The sequence below is a fragment of the Monopterus albus genome, unplaced genomic scaffold, assembly GCF_001952655.1.
Source record: "Monopterus albus unplaced genomic scaffold, M_albus_1.0 scaffold176.1, whole genome shotgun sequence".
Taxonomy (NCBI): domain Eukaryota; kingdom Metazoa; phylum Chordata; class Actinopteri; order Synbranchiformes; family Synbranchidae; genus Monopterus; species Monopterus albus.
The window spans coordinates 622,676-629,650 of record NW_018128056.1 but is presented as its reverse complement, the minus strand read 5'-3'; the positions used below and the strand labels follow the sequence as shown (position 1 = coordinate 629,650).

Genomic DNA, 6,975 nt, shown 5'->3' with positions numbered 1-6,975 from the left:
TGTGTCTGTTTGTGCAGGAAAGACAAATCTCTCTGAGTCTCTCTGATGCAGACGTGGAAATCAAACATTGGTCTCCTGCTTCAAATGATCGATTATCTGCTTTCCACGTTACCTACGTGAAAAGACAACAGGGCGCGTAAAGTAATCAGTGAGGAGGACAACCAGGGATGTGGCACAGAAAGCCCCCAGAAGTTTTAAGATGCGACAATGACTTCTGCGTCTGTTGCCTTAGTTGGACAACAGGACTAATTATCACGCTGTCATGTTAGCGGCGGAGGGGGTGGGGGGTGATAACCTAACACATCACACAAACACACATTCAGGCTTTCTTTTTTCGGTGGAGAGAGAAGAAGAAGGAGACGTCCGAGTCCAAACACATGACGTCATATGACTTTCCTTTGCTGAAAGGCTGGTGTGGCTGGGCAAATTTTTTTTTCTACAAAAAACGCAAATCCTACAGTTTTTAGGGGCTGAGATGAAGGGATAGCTAGCAGCTGAAACAGTGTGTTGGTGTGTTTATGGTTGAGCTTCTCCTTTGGGTCAGGGGCATCAAAAGACTGACTTCATTCTGCAGACAATACACCAAGGTGTGGGCAATAAGAAGGAGATGAAGCTTAAATTACAGTGGAGCCTTGAGACATGTGCAAGTTATACATTTTAAAATGAAAGGGACATGATATCCCTCTTTTTCTGGAGTGCTCTCAAGGTCCTTTTTTGAATTTCTAAATCTGACCCTCATTTAGCTTTTGGTAGTTAAGATTGGATTTCAGGTTAGGTTTGGGAAGGCTCTGCTCTACAGCCCCAAAACGTTTCTTTCTTTAATTTGTCAAGGTTTCTGATCAAGACCTGCAGCTCACGTCAGCTGTGCAGCTGTGATACATGTGAAACAGATTGGAAAATATCATGGAAATGAGGGATCACTGTATTAAAAAAAAAAAAAAAAAAACAAACAAAGCTGCAGGTCTGAGTCCCAGGTGCTTGGTTGGGCTGATCATCATCCTTAAGCCATATTTTCAAAGAATAAAGTGTGTTTGTGCACAGGCTAAGCACTGCACCCATATCCTTCTGACTAAGGATTATGTCACTGAACACTGATCTCTGAAAGTTAAGCCTCTTTGGCTACAACATCTATACACAATGAGAATGTAAACACAGCTCGCAGGCCTTTATTTGAAAAGGTATAAAAGCCCTCTTGTGTTTACCTTGTATTTAACAGATTTAAAAAAATTCATTTTTTTATTTGTGCATTTTTAAATGACAGTTTTACATTTGTAGGAGTTAGGAATGTGGTAGAAATACAGTGGAATAATGTAATCGGAGATTTGCACTCAAAGTGATGCAATTGCAAGTAATTCAGTGTGTGTATGCAGTGTGTGTGGATACACGACCGCTCCAGCAGGCAGACGCTAAGAACGACATGACCTGGGTTTGACGGTCTGGTTGTGTTATAGTGGCAAGGTGGTTTTCCTCTAATATTCTCACACTGGTTATTCTGGGTGCAATGAGGAAGCTGTTTTCATGTTTCATGAGGACTTGTGATGTCAAGAGCATCTGTCTTCATCTAAAGTTTGGCATAATCTAGATTCTCCGCTTTCCACCCACACTGGCCTATGGTTCGCCATTGTCTTGGCCCGGTAAAACCTTCAGGTACACCTTTTCGAAATGGGGTCAGGAAAGGGGTTGGATGCTGTATGCGTGTCTGACTGGTAACTTAGAATGTTATTTGTGGTCTAGTGTTACTGAACAGTGCTTGTGTATGAGAAACAGAAGCTGGAGCGGCTATAGAGTTACACAGACAACAAGATAACCCAGACCTGGACTGTGTGTGTGAGCAAGTGGAAGAAGAGGAAAACTTCTGATAAACCTCCAAGCTGTTTGAACTATCCTGACACCCTAATGCTGATTCCAGCTGCCAAACCTCTGTGCATGAAATTCTACATTTTGAAAGACATTGATTTGATTTGATTTGTCTAAAAGGACAAAATTCTTATTTCATTAACTGACAAGACATTTTCTATTCACTTTGCAGGTGGGATCACAATACACTCAGTTTTTTGTTACTCTTTTATTGACCAAGTAAATGATTAATCCAGAAAATAATTGTCAGATGAATTAATAATGAAAATAGCTGTTGGTTCCAGTTCTAGTTACTTCATGAAACTGGTGCATAAACCTCGAAAGCTTTAGAAAATAAAGAGATGCTAAGTCTGTGCAGATATTCATTTGTCATGTATGATAATAGTTGCTATACTAATGGCCACAACTCCTATGTACATGTCCTGTCATGACTACTTAGAATGCTCCAGTTGGCCTTGATCAGCTGCACATAGTTGGAATATTTGGTCCCTTTAATTGGTCCTCCTCTGCTATGTGCAGCACTGCGCTCTGTCTGCAGTTTATATAAAGTCTGTGATCAGTCGTGCCATCTGTTTCTCCACATGCAACAGGTGTGCTCTCCAGAAAGAGTGCTGCCTTCACTGCTTCTGGAGCCGAGATGTGTTTTGATCAAGTGAATGAGCTGCTTCCTGCTTCTTTGCCTGCGATGAGAGGGTTTCTTATTGGTGGGTTGGATGTGGGGAGGTGATCCTCTACTGTGAATTGAAGGGGTCAATACCCAGAGTGCAGGAGTATAGTCTCTCTGGTTTTTGCTTCCCGTTGTCTCTCTGACCCCTCTGTCCTGATGATGTGCAGTAAAACAGACTGGTGTGTTTGCCTTGACAAACAGTCTCAGCTGTGACAGCTTTGACTTATGATGGAGTGCAGGGAAGCTCTAGATGGTACAATGACTTGTTCATTATTCGGCCTGCAATAAATTGTTGTTTCGATTCATCTTCTCATCATTTTCACCATTAATAAATTAATTGTTCATAAAAATAGTTAGGAAATAGTTAAAACAGCCATTATATTCCCAGAGTGTGATGTCTTCATATAGCTTGATTTGCCTGATCAGTACCTTAATTCAGATGTGTCAAAGAAAAACAAATTATTAAACGTATGTCCTGCATTAGCATGTACAGCTACTTCCTTTGGCGTGTAGGCAGGGTTATACCTGTAAATCTCTGTTATGCCATTCAAACACGCGCTATGAAACCAAAATGTAGGTTCTATGTCCAAAAGGAAAAACAGCACAACTTCATTTTCGGTCTCATGAGCAGCTGATTATCTGCTGTTTGATGCTTTCACTTTCCGTTTCCCAGCATTTTCCTCTGTCTTTCCGTCTCATGCTCGCACTCTCTCTCTCTCTCTCTTTCTTGGTCTGTCTTTCTCTCCCACATGAACGGTGGCTTTTTGTTGAAGTATCCCAGCATCTCATGTTTGCTTGGCACAGAGCTGTAATGTTTACCCTCCTCCTCTCTTTCTTTTTGACTCCCTCCCTTCCTCCATCCTTCCCTGCCTCTCTCGCTCTCCGGAGCCCCGTCTCCCCAGGTTTTTTTGTCTCCCTTGATAATTTCTTGCATTGTTGACAGTTGATTTAAAAGAAGCCTTTCAACTCCTCTGCTCCCCACTTCCCTCCTCCTCTTTCCTTTTCTTATTCTTTTCTCCTGTCGTCGCTACAACATCAGTTTTGTATCTTCCAAGTTTCTTTACAAATTTCAATCCACAAAAAGAAACTTTGGAGAAATGTGATGCATACTCTGACCAACTGTCATTGCTCAATTTAAATCTAAAACTCTCCAAGACCTCTCATTAAAGTTCACTGAAGTTCTCAGATATCCTCAACCCTTTGCACACAAAGCACTATCCTTGAGGGCATTATTCAATTTGGTACCGTTCAACTGCTAACACAGTGTCTACGCAGAAAGTGTCTCAGCTACGTTTTTCATTTGTCCATCTTATGAGCGTCTGATGGAACAGCTTCGATTTTAATAAGTTCAGTTGTAACAGGTCATATTTTTCTCATGCCCAGAAACCTTTTTCAAAGCATATTTCTTATGTTTCAGATCTATTTTCATGTAAGAACAGTGTTGTGTATTGGGCTCTGATCACTTCCAAAACATGGGTGACATTTTGCTCAGTACTGCACCTGAATGCCTCCTGTGTAGACACAGAGAGACCACAGAAGCTGCTGCTGCTTCGTCTGCTACGCCTTCTGCGTGGACATAGTGTGCCTGTGGCTCAGGAGGTAAAGCCAGGGTGTCCCTTAACTGTAGGGTTGGTGCTTCATTGTCCAGTCCACATGCCAAAGTGTCTCTGGGCAAAACGCTGAACCCGAAGTTGCTCCCGTTGGCTGTTAATGTGTGAGTGAACGGGTGAATGGGCAAATAGTGTAAAGCACTGCAGTGCGTAGAAAACTGCTATATTATAAGAACAAATCTATTTGACTCAGCAAGCCAATGTTGTTTTTTTCTTGCTAAAGTAATAATTTTGAGTAGGGCTACAGGTTTTATTTGTAGCATTGATTAATCCGTCAATATTGTTTTGATGAATCAATTAATTATCTAGAGAACCCATGACATGCTCATTTCCATCCATTTAATGGTTAATTTCGGGTACCTCTAGATTAGCTTTGCACCCAACATATCTCCAAATAGTCTCTCTTTATTTAGTTAGAAAAGAAAGTCTTGCGAGTAAGTTTGTGAGACGTGTATAAACAGAGTTGCTTCTGCATCGAAATACTAGAACATAGTACACCAAATTTTTTTTTTTTTTAAGCTTTAGGTCCCGTCTAAAATAAGAATTCACTGTTGTAGGTAAGAAAAAACAAGGAAAACATGCCATGGGCTCTTTAATCTCCAAAATCTAAGTCAAAATGGTTGTTAAAAAGTTCCCAAGCTGATGTCTTTTTGGTTTGACTAACAGATGTATATTATACAGCATAGTGTAGTACAGTACAATAAGGAACACTGTAAATGTCTTTTTATGCAAATGCCAGCAGTTTTGTGGCTTTGTTGTATTTGAATGCACAGCATTGTTTGCACATGATGCAACGCGTGACTTCATCAAAACTTTCACTTCTCTAAATGATTCAAGTCATTGCTCCTCACTTGAATTGTCCTGACAGCAGCTATACGGCTGCAGTAGAGATGGCAACGAGAGGGCGAGGCAGCAGATTATGAAATAAAATGCTTGTAATCCAGAGATTAGGCTGTCAAGGTCCTTATCAAGTTGTCATCAGTTTTGTGGATCCATGCAGGAAAGCGGTGGTGATTCATATGAGTTAATGTAGCGCCGGGTCTTCCCGCACTGCTCGTGCACTTGCACAGCTTCTCTAAGGCATCATGTATAGAAATAACTTGTTCAAGAGCTGGGTGCTGCTGGTGTGTTTGTGTGTGTGTGCACATACATGTGCATTGGCCAAAGGAATCATGCGTGTACATGTACGTACACAGAGCATCGACTTGACACATTTGCATGAAACATGAACACACACACTGTTTACGTGCATGCATTAGCATGCCAGGCGTGTTGGTGTTGCTAGTTGGCAGGCCCATGGAAAGTTCTGCCTGTCGTTAATGGCTGTTTTTATGCCTGGCTGTGAGCGTTTTGAGTGTGTCTTAAGTGTCTAGAGCCTTCTGTTTTTCTGTGAGCGTTCTGAGTGAACCTTCTGTTAGTGTGTGTGTGTGTGTGTGTGTGTGTGTTGGAGTATGGGAACTGAATCTGTAATTGGCAATATTTCTGATTATTATATAACTGGAATTGGACCTGGTACATGCATATGTTTTCTGTGTGTGTGCTCTTGTATTTGCTACATAGTCAGGACCAAAAAAGTGTTTTTATGCTAGAGAGCGAGGACTTTTCTAGAAAGTGAGGACATTTTGGCCGGTCCTTCCTTCCTGAAACACCTATTTAAAGGTTATGACCAGGTTTTAGGGTTCAGGTTAGGTGAAGGGTTGTGGTTAGGCATTTAGCTCTCATGGTTAAAGGGGCCAGGGAATAGATTATTTCAATGAGTGTCCTCACCAAGATGGAAATATAATTATGTGTATGTGTATATGTCCTTTGTGTCTCTGTTGTACAATCTGTCACAAGTCGGTGGGTATGCAAGGCTGGCTGAGTGTCCTGCTCAAGGAGGAAGTAGTTTTTGTTTTGTTTTTTTTAATGCAAAGCCACATCTTGTTGCCTTCACTTGTTAAACCACCCACCCTCTTTCTCCCCCTCCACAGCATGCAGACACACCGATCTTCTCCCACTCGCCCCAGCTCCACATACCTGTCATTTCTCTTTTTGTTTCTTTTTCCAGTCACAGCCCACTTCCACAAGGTTAATACATTTGAAAATGCTGATGAATTAGTACAGTTTTCAGTAGTTCATCCATGTTAAAATTCCAAACCAGAAAGAATATGGCTAAATCTCTATTCCGCACCGTACAGCTACTAAGATATTCTGATAAATTCCTGATTATAAAACAGTAATTTGATTGCAGTCCTTACATGAAGCCTTTCAGCCAAGTTGAACAGTAATTCCTATGTTGCTTGTTCAGCTTATGATTTTTTTTTCTTACAAAATCAACTGTAAATTAATTAATGAATGTTAATAAAGACACCTCATTTGTGTGATTGGCTGCACCATTTTGGGAAAGCTTTCCTTACTGTGAGTTTCAAAAATCTTTTTTTTTTTTGAAACATGCATTTTCAGATATATCCATCTTGGTGTGGATGTGTTCTCGGTCCTCTATTTTTCTTCACATCTTCCCTCCTTCCCCTGAAGCCGGACCCCACACATCACTAAAACATTCCAAACACACACACACACACACACACACACGCAGGCAGGCATAAACACACAAAACCACTCTCACATACCCACAACCCTGAACTAGTGTGTGAAATCCAGGAGGCTGATTGAGGAGGAGGAATGTGACCTTGTGACCCCAGGCTGTGGGGAGGGGTGTTACGTGTGTGTGTGTGTGTGTGTGTGTGTGTGTGTTTGATGATAGTGGGTGTTCAGACCAATCCGTTAAAAACGCAACTCTCTGCTGTGTTTAACGCAAGGGGCTGTGTCTGTCGCGGGGGGGGTGAGGGGGTGCAGAGGGGG

General features: G+C 41.6%; 1 protein-coding gene across 1 annotated transcript in view; it reads left to right on the top strand.

Moving 5' to 3' along the window:
• fndc3ba (fibronectin type III domain containing 3Ba) overlaps window positions 1-6,975 on the top strand; it is an 89,382-nt gene that overhangs the window by 919 nt on the left and 81,488 nt on the right.